The 21,037-nt window shown below is 26.1% G+C and overlaps 1 long non-coding RNA gene across 1 annotated transcript; it reads right to left on the reverse strand.

Moving 5' to 3' along the window:
- Positions 1-3,662: 3,662 nt before the first annotated feature.
- LOC113383807 lies at positions 3,663-6,444 on the reverse strand. The gene is made up of 5 exons (XR_003367780.1): positions 6,392-6,444; positions 6,029-6,172; positions 5,166-5,345; positions 4,216-4,396; positions 3,663-3,840 (listed from the first exon to the last, which is right to left on the reverse strand). It is a non-coding gene; the product is annotated as an uncharacterized LOC113383807 (long non-coding RNA).
- Positions 6,445-21,037: the final 14,593 nt, after the last annotated feature.

Genomic DNA, 21,037 nt, shown 5'->3' on the forward strand with positions numbered 1-21,037 from the left:
CTTGATAAAACATGTGAAACTTTCAATTAATCACAAACGTAGTAACAAATGTAGTTGACTTGAATAATATACAAATTATTGGAAAAAGCTATAAAGAACAAATGTAGTTGACTTGAATAATATACAAATTATTGGAAAAAGCTATAAAAAAAATTCAATAAAAGATGTGAAATGAAATAATAAAAAAATATTCAAATGTGAACATTAAAAACTTCAAGACTGTTTAAATCTGATTATTATCCTTTAGAAATTGAGTTAAATAATTTTTACAACTTGAATCGAATAATAATTGTTATCCTTTAGAAATTGAGTTTAAATAATTTTTACAACTTGAATCGAATAATAAACTTGTTAACAAAATTATGTTTTGTCTAATCATTCAAGTCAACTCTTTGAAACTTTGATTGCATGTCTTGATCAAAATTGTTTTTATCAATTAAAGAATAAAAATCTATCATTTAGCTATGCAGCAATATAATTGAATAAATTTAAAATTAAACTACAGTAAAAGACTTTTAAAAGCTGCATTTTAATTAACAATTTGTTATGTCGTATTTGAGTATTTGAATAATTTGATCAAAACCAACAATCGTGTTATCCATAAATAAGAATGTTCATGCAGACAATGTCGCTACAGGAAAAACACATGATTCTTGATACTGGAAATGTCAAATACAAATACAAATATTTTTTCTGTATAATAATGAACAAATTGTGTGATAAAAAAGAGATTTTTGTAACAAAGTAAATTTGTAATTTGCAACAAAATACCATCAATTTAGGAGTTACCTAAGGAAGGGTGCTAGGACCCCTCCAACAAATAAGTAATCGATGCTTATAAAAGCTGTATTAATTAACTAATAATTGGTAACAAAAATTTATTATATATATAAAAAATTCTGGATTCCATACAAAATCAATTCATAGTGTTATTTATAGAGCAAGAGAATCTCTGGGGGAATATTATTATGGAATTGTAATAATATAAATTACTTTCAGCGTCTTGATACATAAGAGAAATAGAAACTTGTTTTTTTTTATATATATTTAAAACAAGTATAAAATGCACTTGAATAAATAAATAAAAAATCTGAATCAACATGTTTTCCCCATAACAAATTAAATAAGAACCTAGTTTTTCATACATATGTCTGCCAAATAAATTTAAAATCTTTTATTTGCAAAATAGTTGTAGTTGAATTAACAAAAGATAAATTGTATTTAATGCATTAAAGATTAATAAAGTATACCTTATTAAGAAAATGATATTGACTCAAATATTATAATATAAACAATATTTTCAGCAGATATATGTATATAACTATATTAATAATGCACAAGCCAAAAAATATTCCACTAAATATATATACAAGCTGCTTTATAAATGATATCGTATAACAAAGAAACAAGTTCTCAAAGCACCTTTCAATTAATTTCATTTAATATGAAAAACTAGCATAAATATTATTATTGAGAAATATTATTATGACAAGCATAAAAGTAGCATGTAAACAAAATCGGTCAGTAGTACTAAACCCTTTTCAGGAAATAAATAATATAAGTATATTTTTTTTTTCATTAGTATTCAAATTATAGTTTCACTGAAGATGACAAACAATATTGTGTCGAACATCAAGATTTTCATAATTATTTGATTCTTGTTTGAATTCAAAATTAAGCTAAATATTAAATAAATAAATAGTACGTTAAATGCCTGTATATAATATCAGAAATATTTCTTTGCCTCGCTTTTGTATAAAACATGCTCTGCACTTACATTGTTATAAATCCTCTACAGCAGCTAGCAGAACACAAAACTGATACATCTGCCAGAAATCTCAAGTACTCGACACAAAATCACTACTTTAAAACCACTACATAACTTTGTCTTTTACAAGTCTATTTGACATTTTACAATTGTCCGAGTAAATTCTCTACGAAACACACAAGACACGACTTACATTAGAGACTTTTGTGAACTTAAAATTGAATAAATAGATATGTGGAAATGTGCTACCATAACCTACAAAAGTATACACATATATAAATTATACAATTGCTAATTGCATATACATAGATAAAGGATACATCAGCACTGAAAGTAAAAGGTTTAATTATAATATTGATTCGAAATGGGGGTCCTGAAAGAGATAACTATTACTATTCAAGGAACACCTATGCATTTCCACACATATCCATTTTTTTAACTTTTTACAAATGTTGCACGATATATTTTTTATGTCAGATTGATCTACAGATTTAATTAAACGATTTTATGCATAATTTAATTAAAACTAATCAAGGATTTAATTAAAAACTCTTAATTAACGCGAGATTAAGATCATTCACAAAAATCTCTTGACATTTGAAGCAATTGAAGTTAGCAAATTGACCGCTGCCCCAATCTTGTACAATTTAAAGCGCGAAATTCAAACAGAAAATTTAATCTGCAAAAATTATGAAGTATTGTTATATAAAGTTATATTGTTCAGAATGAATAAATTAGCTTGAAAATATAATTTTTTCCAGTTAAAATTGTTTATGAAATTATTCTAGCTCATTAATAAATATTTGATTTCAATTTCATACTTAAAACGAGCTGAAAATATAAATTATATACCATAAGCTTTTATAATACAATAATAATTTATGCAGTTATCGAAGACTCAAATACAATTTTAATTGCCAGAACATAATTATTACTAATTAAATTAATAAACATTAACTTGATTACTATCAATTACATTTTAAATCTAAATAAATAAATGGACATATATTGCATTGCATAGCACATCATTCTATAAAGGCCATTTACATGAACTACTTGACTTGATTTAATAAAAAGAAAATACAAAGAATATCATATGTAACTAAAGCTAGTTTTTAAACATTTACACTGTCGTTTCACTTCTTCTCAGAGATACAAAGGCAACTTGCTTTTTACATCATTATAATATTCATTCTCAGATGTTTCATCTTCCTTATTACTTATTCAAGATGTCGACAGATTGTTTCAAATCTATTTCATCAATAGGTGTGAAACTGTAATGATAAAACTGTAAAAGTTCCAGTTAAAGGTACTCCTAAAGTCTGATATGGAAATGGTCCACTGCAAGGATTAAACTTAAAAGATACTGAGGATGATGGCATGGGTAAAAAATTTGGAATCTCCTATAATGGTATTAGTACTAGAAATATTATTGCTGGCACAAACAACTTTAATTTGCCTTAAAACATATTTATCAAAATATAATTAAAATGTATTTAAAACTTAAACTTGTTTAATTGTGATCATATGACAATAAAGCTATAATTCAAAAAGAAGCCAGCATCATTAGCTTGTTAATCCATAAAATAGCAGCTTCAAAAACTTGCTAACAGAAGCTGAATGCGCGTTCTATAATTGATAAAAATTAGATATTTCAAATCTATTTATTGCTATGTATTATATAGATCATCATAAGTTGTATAAAAACTTCTGTTGTAAGTTTCAAACAGTTGATAAAAAATTATATAAAGTAATCTACAAGAAATACTTTTGATAAAAAGTCAATATAAAGAAAATCATACATAGCTAAAGCTAAGTTTCAACTATTGACACGGACATTTCATTTCTTCCCAAAGGTACAAAGGCAATTTGCTTTCTATATCATTATGTTCATGCTCAGATATTTCATCTTCGTTAATTGTGCTTCATAGGTTAGTTCCAGTTAAAGGTACTCCTATAGTATGCGTTGGAGGCGATCCATCGTAAGTTCTTAACACAGAAAATGCACAGCATTATCCATTGCAGACACAAAAAATCTGGATAGACACATCGTTCTGGATTCTTGGAAATTCCTATAATGGAAATATTTTAGTTGTAATAAAGAATAATGATATGTTACATTACTAGCAAAATCAATTACATAATAAACTATATGATAAAAATTCTTATTTTTGGCAGTAAAGTTCATATAAATTACTTTATTATTATAAAAAATTATATTAATTCAGATCATTCACTATCAAATTAATTAAATTCTTGTAATTACACTGTTTTAAATATTAAATATTCAAAGAATAAATTTATTTTTATAATGTTAATTGAGTAAAATATTAAATATTTTACATTTGCCTTTTGTTTATTGTATATATGTATTTAAAACCTTGAAGTTTTCTTATCTTATAATTCTTCATTCTCATTTTGTAGTACATGCACAAAATTATAGTTACCTATATTTATATTATTAAAGACATCATCATTTGGAAATCAGCGTAAATGCATACTTCTACTAATATATGTACCAGACTTGTCTCGTTATCTCTGAAGTACAGGGACAATCCTGTTACCATCCCGAACAATTATTTTTCTCCGAAGTATGTATAACTTGCAACAGTAAAAGAATCCATAACACTATAAAATAGAAATTCAGTTAAATTATTGTTAATAATTAAATACTTGTTTGTGAAACATACATATTATATGCACTATATAAAGTTCTTATTATTTTTAAACTCAATTCATTCTAAAAGCATTGTAATAGTAGAAACTAAACTGATGTTTAATATACTGGCATTACTAGTTTGATTTACCATGTCATTCTATTCTATTTACACATTTTCTTGGAATTTCCTATAATAGAAATATTTGAGTTGTAATAATGAATAATGAAATGTTATATTACTAGCAAAATTAATTAAATAATTAACTATATCATATGAAAAAGTATCATCATACGAAAGTATGAGTCAAAACATTCTTATTTTTAGCAGTAAAGTTCCTATGAATTACTTTATTGTTATAAAAAATTATATTAATTCAGATCATTCAGTATTAAATTACTTAAATGCTTGTAATTATACTATTTTAAATATTAAATATTTAAAGAATAAATTTATTTTTGTAATGTGTTAATTGAGTAAAATATTAAATATTTTACAATTGCTTTTTGTTTATGAAGTTACATATATATTCCTTTCTTAGTTTTGTGATTTATCTATTGTATTTGTAGATATCATGAGGTAAAATATATGGTTACTATCTGGTCTTTCATCTGCATGTGATGAAAAATGTTAACGTCTCCACAAGATTGTATAAATGTATTTAGAAGCTTGAAGTTTTCTTATCTTATAATATAATTCTTCATTCTCATTTTGTAGTACATGCACAAAATTATAGTTACCTATATTTATATTTTTAAAGACATCATCATTTGGAAATCAGCATAAATGCATACTTCTATTAATATTTGTATCAGACTTGTCCCGTTATCTCTGAAGTACAGGAACAATCCTGTTACCATCCCGAACAATCATTATTCTCCAAAGTATGTATACTTGCAACAGTGCAAGAATCCATAACACTATAAAATAGAAATTCAGTGAAATTATTGTTATTAATTAAATACTTATTTGTGAAACGTACATATTATATGCACTATATAAAGTTCTTATTATTTTTAAACTCAATTCATTCAAAAAGCATTGTGATAGTAGAAACTAGTATGTATATTATTCGAAGCACATCAATAATTATCAATTCATTGACAATTAATTAAAACTCAGTAATGCTTTTGCTTCAAAGTACTTTTGATAGAACAAAGAATTCATTTTTCATTATAAAAAGAATTGTAAGTATAAATCTGATTCAATAAAGAATTTATCTATAGAATGACTTACAGTGAATTCACTCATTGCATTTGATTCAATTACATTCACATGAAATTCTAATAGGTTTATGTAGTATTTTCTTAGATTATTGTGAGTAAAATGTACTTTTGTACAGAATTGTGTTTCTTAAATAAAATATAAGCATTTCATTTTTTTGGCTCAATTCATTAAAAAATATTTGGCGTTTTATGTAACTACAACTGAAGTTTAATATACTGGCTTTACTACTTTGATTTATCATTTTATTCTATACTATTATCACATGAATTGGCAAATTCATTGGAATTGTAGTTCGATATTTAAGTTTTCATATGAATAAAATAAAATTTTCTAAAACTATTATATATAATAGTATATAACATGCTGCAAAACTTACTCGATCTTCTATTCATCATCTGTGTATTTCTGTTTAATGTATATTTCTGAGAAGACAGTTAAATACAACAAATGGTATGCCTCTACATAATTCATCAATAATATTTTTAATTTTTTTTCTTGTTTCCTTACAAGTTATAAGCACCTGTGAAAAGATTATAGATTTATTACAAGAATCACTAGATAGTGATAATTTTTACTAGATAACTACATGTAACAATGTAACAATTTAATAATTAACAAAGAAATAAGTTTTAATAATAATCATAAACATAGGAATTTATATAAAAAATATAATATATAATAGCCACATGACACTTCATTTGAAATATAATAATCATAATGATAATCAATTTTTACTTACATTAAGGTTATTTGAATTCGTAATAGTCACACCATACATTGTGCACGAAAAATATTGCACTTTCATATATATATTCTGACGTTTCTGCTCTCCTAATACTTCGAAGCGATTACAGGAGCATTTTCGTAAGAAGTAACGAGAATTGTCCGCCATTTATATATTTGGAGCTGTCAAAACGAGGCAACCAATCAGAAAGCAGGACTACATTTAACAAGAAACCAGGACCGCATTTTGAACATATTTATATGTAGTCGGAAAAACACATTATTATAAAAATTGCACTAATTATAATATTACTAATAAATGTAATTTCACTTTAAAATATACTATGTGTCTAATTTATAAAAGTTAATAACAAAATAAATTTTGTTTTTATTATTTAACTAATTATAAAGAAACGGCTCAGCCGATCTTTACCAAAAACTGAGAACTATGATTCCCCAAAAATATCTTTCAAATAGTTCATTAATTTTTAAATTCGATTTAAGGATTTTATAAAAAACGTGGGCAAAATTTTTGCACATTTACACTAATTTTAAAGAAACGGCTTGACCGATCGTCGCAAAAAATTAATCGGGTAGAGTGCTCATGAAGCCACATCCGATGCTTTTTAAATTTTCAAAATCGGTACAGCCGTTCTTCTGGAAACGTTGATAAAAAGTTGAAAATTGTAGTACGTACACACAAATAACTAAATTTTGCAATTATCAGCTACATTATGCACATTTACTTCTTTTTTCAATGCTTATACAATAATATTAATGTTAAAGAACCATTCCCAACACAAAAACTTATCAAAATATCCCAAAACAATAAATTGCATTTTTAATTTTAAAAATAATTACCCCTAACATTTCAGCAGACGGCCCTGTAAAAAATGAGCGAAATTTGATAGAAAAATGTGCCTGCTACCCTGTTAGATCGGCAGAAAAATTCGTATGAAAATGTATGAATTGTATGAAGAGTACGCGGTTCTATAGGTCGCGCGAATAGTACTATACTATCATATATATATTCTGAGCGCGTCTGTTCTCCTGATACTTCGAAACGATTACAGACGCAGCGTACTATGAAGATTTTCGATCTTTCGATGTCGGCTCTTCCTATCATTGCGAAAGGATAGAATTTTTGAATAAATTAATTTAAAAACCTAGCTGTAAGTGGAATTCTGTCTTAAGGTAATTAAGGCATCGTGCCTTAAGGCATATTGCTGGAACTTCCCGTACCAAAAATTATTAATTTTTTAAAAACGATTAACATTTTTGAAAAAAATGTACTTTGAAAAAATAAGATTTTTGAGAAATTATATATATGGACAAAAAATTACTTTTTTTGAAAAAAATTTTTTTTTTTTTAATTTTTTTTTTTGAAAAAAAAATTTAATTTTTTTTTTGAAAAAAAAATATTTTTTTCTTTTTTGACATATTGTGGAAGATCTGAACTTTTTTTTCAAAGCAATCGTACTGATTTAACTGCATATGGAAAAAATTAAAGCGCGTAAGCGCCGCGTCGCTGTCTAACGCATAAGCATTGGTACGGAACCCATAGGAATGTTAACAAAATGTATACTTATTATTAAAATCTCTATAAAATATCTGATAATTGATGTGCATATGTCTAATGATTATTTTTGACCGCCAAATGGCTAATTTTTTTACTTTTTCCTCCATATCTCCGAAACCGCTAGACCTACCTTTATGAAAATTTTATCGATTTTTCATCTTGTCAATACAAGTAAAATGTTTTTGAATTATTTAAATCGGACGCTCCGTTCTCTTAAAAAATGAGTTACCGTTTTAGGCACTTTTTGCCCCGTATCTCGGAACGGCTAGAACCTGCCTTCGCCAAAAACTAATCAGCACGTCTCCTTTCAATACGAATCGAATGTTTTTTGAATTATTCAAATCGGTTGATCCGTGTTCCCGAAATCGTCGACGAAAATTGTATCCGCACATACAAACACACGTACATACATACACACACACATACACACACACATACACACACCAATACAACACACACAACATACATCCATTTTTCTAAGGTATGCCAAATGTTCAGAAACCTTTGAAACGTAAAGATATATAAAAATTTTCATTTTCGATTTTTTTGCGATTACTATAACTTGCCCTACGGGAAGTTAATAAATTAATTTAAAAAAATATTATTAATAAATGATTTTTGAATAAATTAATGAGTATCATATAAAATAAAATAGATATATCTTTACGTAAATGGATTTTTATGTATTATTATAATTAAGTAAATAACAGTAATTATAGGGCTAATAATTATTGATTGGCAAATTATTTATGCTTATTTATTATTGTTTGGCAAAAGCGACCTGAAAAATTCAATAAATTACACATCCATGTTTAAAAAAAATACAAATTAAATTACTTAAATTACTTAAATATACCAATGGTATATTTATAATATAAATAACTACCAGCACACCCATGTTTTAAAAAAAGAATCAAATTAATTTACTTAAATATTTATTTATATAATTCTAAAATATTACAAATATACTCATATGTATAATTAGCAATATCACAATGTTTAAAATATATTTCTTAATGATAATAATATAATAATTCAATATATGATACACAGTAATTATATACATTTATATATCTAATTTCATTCTTACTGTACGGAGTTTTTAAGTTTAATAATATACAATTCAATATCTAAATTTATATATCCAATTATATAATTATACAAATTAAAGCAGCTAGTCCATCTTTAATGATGGAAAAAACAATATGTAAATCCGTGGATAGGAAAATGGATATATAAATGTCTATATTGATATTCCTTCAAAATCGGGACCATAATTATATATTTTATGGCGTATAAAGCGATATATAAATGTATATATTGATATTCCTTGAAAATCTGGACCATAATTATATATCTAATAGCGTATAAAGCGATATATAAATGTATATATTGTTATTTCTCCTAAGCCAGGACCATCATTATATATAAAAGCGTATAAAGGAATCCAGTAAGATTTCTAGATTCATCGAGGCGATTGCATGCAGCGCCTCTATGCAAAATCGTTCCCAGTTCGTGAGGAACTAACGTCAAACGTTTGACAGTTCTTGCGTAAAAAGGAATCCAATAAGATTCCTATGTTCAATTTTTGTGCTCTATGTTCAATTTTTGTTGTAAATATTTTTAAAATATGTCAACAGTCTGTGTTGCCTGGATCTTGGTTGAACAAGTTTCTTTATAATAATAATAAATGTACAAGTCATAAATTTAAATAGATTTAAAGTTGAAGTGTGTTTATTGTGAAAATATGATTTAGGTAAGTACAAAATAATGTTTTATATTTTAATTTTAAGGCAAAGTGGTTCATGTTTATGTATTTCTAAATATTTTGGCAAACTGTTGGGCATAATTCTAAACAAATATTTGTTTCAACACATTATGATATTCATTCAAGTCTAAAACAATGAGATTAATACATGAATTTGTTTCTTTAAACGTCAAAAGTGAATTAGATTGTCAAACGTCAAAATTGACAGTTGTTTTCGGTTGAAAATGTCTGTTGTGACAGGTTTATTCTACAAATGTGTTAATTATTAAATATTTTATTTGAGAATAAAACCACAAAAACTTTGTAAAAAAATCCGTGGATAGATATCTTTAAATTAATCAAGTAGAACAGGTCGCATTTAGTTCATTTTTTCTTACTTTTTCAAAACTGCTCAAAGTCAGAAATATTTCAAAAGAGGAAAATACTTGTTTTCATTATTCAAACAAAAGGTGTGTTTTTTATACAAGGAAATACATTTTTGAATGTTTTCTTTGAAAACAAATATTTGTGTATTAATTGTCGTGTTAATAATATTTATTAAAAGTGCAGTTGTTATCAATATTTCAATATTTACATCATAAAAGGGTCCAAATTCTTAAATACTCTTTGTAAATATATATTTTTTTTTGAAACATAAGTGCCATTTTCAATTAAATTAATTAATTAATTTAATTGATAAAATAAAAATTATTTGTTTAAAAAAATTGGCACAAAATTAAATTACCAACATTTTTTTTAATACTGGAATACTTTAAAATATCATTCAAAAGTAGAATAATGATTTTAGCGACCTAACAGTATAATTATGCCGTTTAAGATTTATGAATCATTAACCATATTGAATTCATGGACTTTATCAAACAAATTTTATTCAATTGCATTCAATATGCGAGTTTGGGACATTTTTTTACATTTTGTCAAATGTTTTGGAAATTTTATTATGGACACTTTTATATGTTTATTTTAGTATAAACTAGATAAAATTTTCTAGAATTCAATGTATATTGTTATATTCACTTTTATATTAAAATTTTGAATAATTTGTAGTTGAAGCGCAGATTTGAGTTTGATAATTGGCTATAGGTGGATTTTGGATGTTTTTTTACATTTTGTGAAATAACTTTAAAACTATGTTCAGAACATGTTTATTTGTTTATACTAGTATAAACTAGATGAAATTTACTAACAAATAGTATAAATTGTGTTATATACTTGCATATCAAAATTTTGAACAATTTTCAGTTGAAACACAAATTTAAACGTAATATATAGATTTGGGACTTTTTTTTACTTTTCTTCAAATAACTTTTAATTTTCTTTTCGGGCATGTTAATTTGTTTACATTAGTAAAAACTATATCAAATTTACTAGAATTTAGTACAAACTAGTACATATAGTTGGATACTAAAATTTCGTATAATTTTTAACTGGAACGCGAATTTGTGTCTGTGTACATTTTATCAAACAACTTGAAAAATTTGTTCTGGGCATTTTAATTTATTTATATTAGTGAAATATAGATAAAATTGAGATTTATAAATCATAAACCTATGCTTTGTTATAACTACAGTAATGATATCAAATTATTCGATTATAATAAATGATTTATTTGAAGTTGAATCCATGAATACTATCCATGGATTGTTTTAAGAGCTTTTTTTTTAAACTCGATTAACATAAAATATGTACTTACCTACAAATTATTCGAATGTTTTTATTTTTTCACTAAGTTTTTGTGTATTGAATATTTGATTTTCAAATAAAATATTCTAAGCTTACTTATTGTTACTGGTCTGGTATTTAGTAACAAATAATCTTATTTTAAATGTATATCCATAGAATAAATATTTATTCTTATTACAGGTACTTATGCACTTATAGGAACAGGAACCATAAAATCTGGGTCTCCCCTATACTAAAAAAAAATTATGATCAAGAACTTATTGGACAAAATTTTTGGATAATTTTTTATTACGCCAAAGACGAAATTATCCTGTTTGATGAGCTTTCAGGGTGTGTTCCACTTGAAAACAACAAAAACTTTGGTTGCAACATCGGAATTTTAGCACAAAAATAGATTTGTTTTCGCAATTTTGGAAATATTTTGACTGATTCCAAAAGATTTTTGGACGCTGATTTCAAAAATGCTATCTATTTTTGGATAAACCCACATACACCCCGCAAAAATCGAAATCTTTGGTTGCAAAATCGATTTTTTTTAAAAAAAAATCGTTTTTTTTTCGCGATTTTCAAAATGTTTTGATTGGTTTTGATTGATTTTGGGACGCTGATTTTGAAAATATTATCCGTTTTTGGATAAACCCACATACAGCCCCTGAAAAATCGAAATCTTTGGTTGCAAAATCAAAATTTTACTAATGAAATGAAAATTTTTTTTCGCGATTTTCAAAATGTTTTGACCGACTCTGATAGTTTTCGAGGCGCTGATACCGAATATGAAATCAGTTTTTGGAAAAAAAAATTCTTCTGCATTTGTTACCAATTTGAAGTTTGAAAAATGGCCAACTTTGAAGCTGATTTTAACTATGAAGACGACGATAAATTTGTAATTTTTTTGGTTTGGTATAAAGATTGTACTTTAGTCTACACAATGCATTCATTAAAATTATCAATTTCATTCATTAAGGGCCTTAAAATTGCATTTGAAAGTCATGATTTTGACCAATTTTGGCTGCCCCTGATAGATAGGTTTTTCATCGAAAAAAAAAAAAGATTTTTAAATTACACCAAAGTAGGTTTGGTTTACTGCTAACCAGGCGTGAATATGAATTTATTAAAAATTATCCTCCTCCTATTATTTCTTATCTTTTATATATTTATATATATATATATATATATATATATATATATATATATACATACATTTATATTTATATATATGCACATGTATATTATGTCAATTTTTGTAATACTGGCAGCACTCAATAAATTTAATTATTTATCTATATATCTTATTTATTTACACAGTTAGAAAAATTATTGAATTAATTTTTTTTTCAGATAAATGGGTTCGATCTAGCGAACCTCGAATTATTATTCTGTCCTAAACCGACCGTATCTTTACGACCTCGGCCATTCGCACAATTGGCACACAACTTTTTTAGGAAGCTTATATCTTTCATTATCAAAATAAGACTTTATATTTTTAAAAATAGAGGAGGGTTCTTTATAACCAATTGGCCGAGATCGTTAAGTTGCCACTACGGTTGCTCATTGTTTCTCGGTTCAAATCCCCAAGATGCTTGAAAATTCGAATGTATAGTTTTTCATAAATATCAAATATTAGTTCAAAATATTAAATTCAGGTGTCGCATTTCGACCTTGACACTTAGTAAATTTCTGAAAAACAAAAAACTCAAGTTTCGCACTTGACTGTAAGATAGATACATAAAGAGAGATATGACGAAGGTGGAGGAAGAACTGGGGAAAGAGAAGGGTAGAGGCAGATGATGAATAAGAGAGATGTGTATGATACATATTCTTTATTAAATTTCAATATTAATACAATATGAGAATGAAAATAACTTTTATCATCAATAATTCAGATAGCCGAGCGGTTTAAGTGACCGCATACTCGGTGAAATCACTCTGGAGGCACAAGGCGAGCCGGATCGAATCCAGTTGAAGGCAACGACGACGAACTCTGAGGCTGAAAAAATGGAGCAGTGCTGGTGGCTGGCTGGTGGCAGGCGCAAAAAGGGTCCTGAAACGAACACACGAAGTGATGGTCAACCTGAGGTCCATGATGCGAGAGGTCACACGCAGGGAGACACATTGCGGAAGATGCATGCCAGATCCAAAAATCTACCGAAAAACCACAACATGAAAAAAAATGAAAAAAAATGAAAAAAAATGAAAAAAATGAAAAAAAAGGAAAAAAATTGGGAAAGAAGGGGAAGGAGGAGGGGAAGGGGAGGTGGAGGAACCTAAAAAAACCCCCCTAAGTCCCAGATGAATTTTTCTCTTTTCTGTTCAATGCTGAAACTTTTTTATGTTTTTTAGTGTTCCCTCACACCAATTCCCAAAGCCAACACTCGAATGAAATGAGGTCAACGTTGAAATTTTCACAACGAGAAAAAATTACTGGGACTTAGTTAAAATTTTTAACTTTGTCCCAATAAAATTTTCTCGTTGTGAAATATTCAATGTGAGCCTCATTCATTCGAATGTTGGCTTTGGGATAATACAGCATGCATAAATAACTCGTCTGTCTTAATTGAAAAGGTTTCAGAAAATTTGGACTTAGAAAAAAAATTATCTGAAAGGACTTAAAAAAAAAAAATTATTCGAAAGAATTATGATCAAAAAATTTGGACTTATAAAAAAAAAAAATTATTCGAGAGAATTATTTAATTAATCGATGAAATAAAATCATATTAACCGAATTAAAATCGTTTATACGACTTGATAAAACATGTGAAACCTTTACAATTAATCGAGACAAAAAAACAAATATAGCTGACTTGAATAATATACAAATTATTGAAAAAAGCCAAAAAAGAAATTTGATAAAACTTGTAAAATGAATTAATAAAAAATATTCAAATGTAAACATTAACTACTTCAAAACTGTTTAAATCTGATTGTTATCCTATAGAAATTGAGTTAAATAATTTTTACAACTTGATTCGAATAATAATCTTGTAAACAAAATTATGTTTTGTCTAATCATTCAAGTCAACTCTTTGAAACTTTGATTGCTAACACTCGAATGAAATGAGGTCCAAGTTGAAATTTTCACAATGAGAAAAAATTACTGGGACTTGCCCCAATAAAATTTTCTCGTTATGAAATATTCAATGTGGTTCTCATTCATTCGAGTGTTGGCTTTGGGATGACATAGCATGCAAAATTAACTCGTCTGTCTTAATCGAAAAGGTTTCAAAAAATTTGGACTTAGAAAAAAAATGATCTGAAAGGACTTAGAAAAAAAAATTATTCGAAAGAATTATTTAATTAATCGATGAAATGAAGTGATATTAATCAAATCAAAATTGTTTATATGACTTGATAAAACATGTGAAACCTTTACAATTAATCACAAACGTAGTAACAAATGTAGTTGACTTGAATAATATACAAATTATTGGAAAAAGCTATAAAAGAAATTCAATAAAAGATGTGAAATGAAATAATAAAAAATATTCAAATGTGAACATTAAAAACTTCAAGACTGTTTAAATCTGATTATTATCCTTTAGAAATTGAGTTAAATAATTTTTACAACTTGAATCGAATAATAAACTTGTTAACAAAATTATGTTTTGTCTAATCATTCAAGTCAACTCTTTGAAACTTTGATTGCATGTCTTGATCAAAATTGTTTTTATCAATAAAAGAATAAAAATCTATCATTTAGCTATGCAGCAATATAATTGAATAAATTTAAAATTAAACTACAGTAAAAGACTTTTAAAAGCTGCATTTAATTAACAATTTGTTATGTCGTATTTGAGTATTTGAAATAATTCGATCAAAACCAACAATCGTGTTATCCATAAATAAGAATGTTCATGCAGACAATGTCGCTACAGGAAAAACACATGATTCTTGATACTGGAAATGTCAAATACAAATACAAATATTTTTTCTGTATAATAATGAACAAATTGTGTGATAAAAAAGAGATTTTTGTAACAAAGTAAATTTGTAATTTGTAACAAAATACCATCAATTTAGGAGTTACCTAAGGAAGGGTGCTAGGACCCCTCCAACAAATAAGTAATCGATGCTTATAAAAAGCTGTATTAATTAACTAATAATTTGGTAACAAAAATTTAATATACATATAAAAATTCTGGATTCCATACAAAATCAATTCATAGTGTTATTTATAGAGCAAGAGAATCTCTGGTGGAATATTATTATGGAATTGTAATAATATAAATTACTTTCAGCGTCTTTGATACATAAGAGAAATAGAAACTTTTTTCTTTTATATATATTTAAAACAAGTATAAAATGCACTTGAATAAATAAATAAAAAATCTGAATCAACATGTTTTCCCCATAACAAATTAAATAAGAACCTAGTTTTTCATACATATGTCTGCCAAATAAATTTAAAATCTTTTATTTGCAAAATAGTTGTAGTTGAATAAACAAAAGATAAATTGTATTTTATGCATTAAAGATTAATAAAGTATACCTTATTAAGAAAATGATATTGACTCAAATATTATAATATAAACAATATTTTCTGCAGATATATGTATATAACTATATTAATAATGCACAAGCCAAAAAATATTCCACTGAAATATATACAAGCTGCTTTATAAATGATATCGTATAACAAAGAAACAAGTTCTCAAAGCACCTTTCAATTAATTTCATTCAATATGAAAAACTAGCATGAAATATTATTATTGAGAAATATTATTATGACAAGCATAAAAGTAGCATGTAATACAAAATCGGTCAGTAGTACTAAACCCTTTTTAGGAAATAAATTATAAGTAATATTTTTTTATTCATTAGTATTCAAATTATAGTTTCACTGAAGATGACAAACAATATTGTGTCGAACATCAAAGATTTTCATAATTATTTGATTCTTGTTTGAATTCAAAATTAAGCTAAATATTAAATAAATAAATAGTACGTTAAATGCCTGTATATAATATCAGAAATATATTCTTTGCCTCGCTTTGTATAAAACATGCTCTGCACTTACATTGTTATAAATCCTCTACAGCAGCTAGCAGAACACAAAACTAATACATGAATCACCTCTGGAGCATCTGCCAGAAATCTCAAGTACTCGACACAAAATCACTACTTTAAAACCACTACATAACTTTGTCTTTTACAAGTCTATTTGACATTTTACAATTGTCCGAGTAAATTCTCTACGAAACACGCAAGACACGACTTACATTAGAGACTTTTGTGAACTTAAAATTGAATAAATAGATATGTGGAAATGTGCTACCATAACCTACAAAAGTATACACATTCATATATAAATTATACAATTGCTAATTGCATATACATAGATAAAGGATACATCAGCACTGAAAGTAAAAGGTTTAATTATAATATTAATTCGAAATGGGGGTCCTGAAAGAGATAACTATTACTATTCAAGGTACACCTATGCATTTCCACACATATCCATTTTTTTAACTTTTTACAAATGTTGCACGATATATTTTTTATGTCAGATTGATCTACAGATTTAATTAAACGATTTTATGCATAATTTAATTAAAACTAATCAAGGATTTAATTAAAAACTCTTAATTAACGCGAGATTAAGATCATTCACAAAAATCTCTTGACATTTGAAGCAATTGAAGTTAGCAAATTGACCGCTGCCCCAATCTTGTACAATTTAAAGCGCGAAATTCAAACAGAAAATTTAATCTGCAAATATTATGAAGTATATTTGTTTAAAGTTAATAAATTTGCTTGAAAATATAATTTATTTCAGTTAAAATTGTTTATAAAATTATTTTAGCTCATTCATAAATATTTGATTCCAATTTTATACTTGAAACGAGCTGAAAATATAAATTATATACCATAAGCTTTTATAATATAATAATAATAATTTATACAATTATTGAAGACCCAAATACAATTTTAATTGCCAGAACATAATTATTACTAACTAAATTAATAAATATTAACTTGATTACTATCAATTACATTTTAAATCTAGATAAATAAATGGACATATATTGCATTGCATTGCACATCATTCTATAAAGATCATTTACATGAAATACTTGACTTGATTTGATAAAAAGACAATATAACGAATATCATATGTAACTAAAGCTAGTCTTTAAACATTTACACTGTACTTTCACTTCTTCTCAAAGATATAAAGGTAACTTGCTTTTTACATCATTATAATATTCATTCTTGCATCTTCCTTATTACTTATTCAAGATGTTGACAGATTGTTTCAAATCTATTTCATCAATGGGTGTGAATCTGTAACTGTGAAACTGTGAAATGCCCAGTGGACCTCTTCCAACGCAGACTTTAGGAGTACCTTTAACTGGACCTCTAAATACATATGTTAATTACATTAAAATATTTTAATTATATTTTGATAAATATACTTTAAGGCAAATTAAAGTTGTCTGTGCCAGCAATAATATTCCTAGTACTAATACAATTTATTATATTATTATTACAAATTATTTTTTCCATTATATGAGATTCCAAGTTTTTTACCCTGAACATCATGCTTGTTTATCTATTATCCTAAGTTTAAGTATAATCCTTGCAAGTTGAATAATTTATATAAAATTTCACTACAAATGTGATTCAATTCCATATAAAGTGTATATTGATTATTTGATATGAACAAATACTATATCAAAATGATCAGTAATATTTACATAAAATTATTATTAAAATATTTGTTATATTAAATAAAGTTGTTTAATTGTGATCATGTGATAATAAAGCTATTTCAACTCTAAGAATAATTAATTAATAAGTCGCGACTTGACCCTACTATCCCTTTGTTGTAATATTGATGCCGTAATATTTTTTGGGTAGAAATAATTATGAACATGATTACATATTTTTCTATAGGTGGTTTTACTGCAGTTAATTTGTTTATATATGATATTTTAGTTATTCATTAATGAATTAAAAACGTAGTCTATTAAAACTTACTTCAAATTTGACCATTTGTAATTTTGAGATTTTAGCGAACTCATTATGCTTTGTATTAAGTGTAGAATTTGATAATCCAAAAAGAAGCCAGCATCATTAGCCAGTTAATTCAGAAATAGTATCTTGGAAAACTTGCTAACAGAAGTTGAATGTGTGCTATATTTGATCTATAATTGATAAAAATTAGAGATATTTCAAATCTAAATCATCAATACAAAATCTTAAGTTTATTGCTACATTCATGAAATGTATTTGTATATTAAACCTAGGTGAATTTCCACCATTACTGATTTTACAAGTATAAGCACTTTTCCTCAGATTCCCTCAGCCTTCCATAAATACTCAAAGAATAAGGAACAAATTCTACTGGATATACTCATACATTCAACATCTAGATAAGCTACTTCAGCTACTTTCCTAAAAATTTAATAAGTTATAAAAATCAAATAAAATGATAGATTGAAATAATAAATTTCTTTTCTTCCTTAAGAATCCTGTTCTGAAATTGTGCAAAGTGATCTCCTTTGAAGCGGTTTTATCCTGAAGAATTAACCGTGCGATGAATTGTCTATTATAAACCGCTTCAGTCGGTGATATTTTTCTTGCATTCAATATGTTTCTCCATTATTCTTTATAGGTGTATTTATAGTAATTGTTGTATATAACTTGGTGTAATTATAGTAATTTAGGATCATTAACGTACAGTAAATGAAACGTGTGCTATATGTCGTATAAAATCTTAAAGCGTCTTGCAACAATGGACCATTCCTTTTAATATAATTGTTATAGTATTACACCAAGTTGTAATACCTTTAACTATAGCACTAATTGGCCCTCTAATAGATCCTCGTTAAAGGATTTAAAGTGTAATCATTCATTCATAAACTGGCTTTATGAGTAATGCGAAACTAGAATTAATTAAAGACCACAACTACAACAAAAACTTTAATAATTTAATCTTGATTGAGATGCATTCTCATCAACGGTCACACGATAAATGATTTTGTAGCTGTCAAATTGTATCCGGCGCGCAGAATGCTCTATACTCTTCTTTTATCTATGTATGTAGCAAGAAAGCGAGGCCAACCAATCAAAAAGCAGGACGAAATTTGTCAAGAAACCAGGACCGTATTTTAACTTTTACATTTTTTAAATAAATATCTAAATTAATTTAAAAATCATTATAATAATTTTACTTGCTCAGATAATACTTATAAATGTATTTTCATTTTTAAAATACGCTGCGACTAACTAATAACAACAGGATATTGTAAATATTAAATTTTTGAGAGAATATTGGCGGAAGGTCAAAAATTGTTTTATATTTGCACGAATAACTAAATTGTCTCTTATAGTAATTGTCTTTTATACGATGCCTATTTACTATTCTTTTAAATGTTTATACAATAATATTAATGTTAAAATACCATTCCCATCACCAAAACTTATTAAAATATCCCAAAACAATAAATTGACATTTTTAATTTAAATAAATATTCAAAATAATTACCCCTAACATTTCAGCAGACGGTCCTGTGCGATAGGAACGTGCTGTCAAATTCAGAATTGTGACTGTTCCCCTGGCAGAATGACGAGATTTTGTATGAAAAATTAATTTTGCCGAACATTTATCGAACTGAAATGCATTCATACTACCAGGGTAGCAGACGCAAATCCGAAGAGGGAATTGCGTCAGTATTGCGCAGGGCCGCCTACTAAAATGTTAGGGGTCATTATTTAAAATTTTAATTTTTGAATGTTGAATTGATTAATAATAAATAGGCAAAATAAATTATGTGTTTAATCAATAAAATGGATATCACTATGAGTGGATGTTATTAAATGTTTGTAATTGATTAAAAATAATATTTATATATGGTTAATATTAATATTGTTTATCAAGAGGAACCTGAAAAATTTATTAAATCACGTATATTTTACAATAAAAGAATCAAATTAAATTATTTATACATTTTTTATATAGTTTCAAAATATTACAAATATAATTTGATAACAATGTATAACTTTAAAACTAATATATAATTTGTCCAATATGTAATAAAGTACATCTGAAAAATAAAATTTCATTTTTATTAATATATCACAATCTATTGCATTAATTGTGCAATTTAAAATATCTATTTAATACAGATCATTATTACATTCATATACATTTTTCTAAAATGCATTTTTCCTTGCTTTCGTAAAAATATTATATGGATCTTCACTTTAAATATAGAATAGAAAAGTAAGTAAATCTAACAAGAATAAGTGAAAATTTGTGACCAAAATTTTATAGGTACATTCGTTTTTTTAATTATCTAAAAAATTAAGCTTATTTGTTTAATAAGACACATTCAAAAAGTTTAAATAATTAAGTTACAATAAGAATTGTACCTACATCTTGCCAGAACATACTGGCACTTTTTTATCTTAACAATATCAATATATTAATTTAATTGAACATCATAGGTTGTATAAAAAATTGTTTCAAACAGTTCATAAAAAATTCTATACAATACACTTTACAGGAAATACTTCACTGGACTAAAACGTCAATATAAAAATACATAACTAAAACAAGTTCTTAAAGTTTACACTGTCGTCTCACTTCTTTTCAAAGAAACAACAACTTATTTGCTCCAACTCCCTTT

Source organism: Ctenocephalides felis, unplaced genomic scaffold, assembly GCF_003426905.1.
Source record: "Ctenocephalides felis isolate EL2017-DRISC unplaced genomic scaffold, ASM342690v1 CF-g0.4_SCAFFOLD_03570, whole genome shotgun sequence".
Taxonomy (NCBI): Eukaryota; Metazoa; Arthropoda; class Insecta; order Siphonaptera; family Pulicidae; genus Ctenocephalides; species Ctenocephalides felis.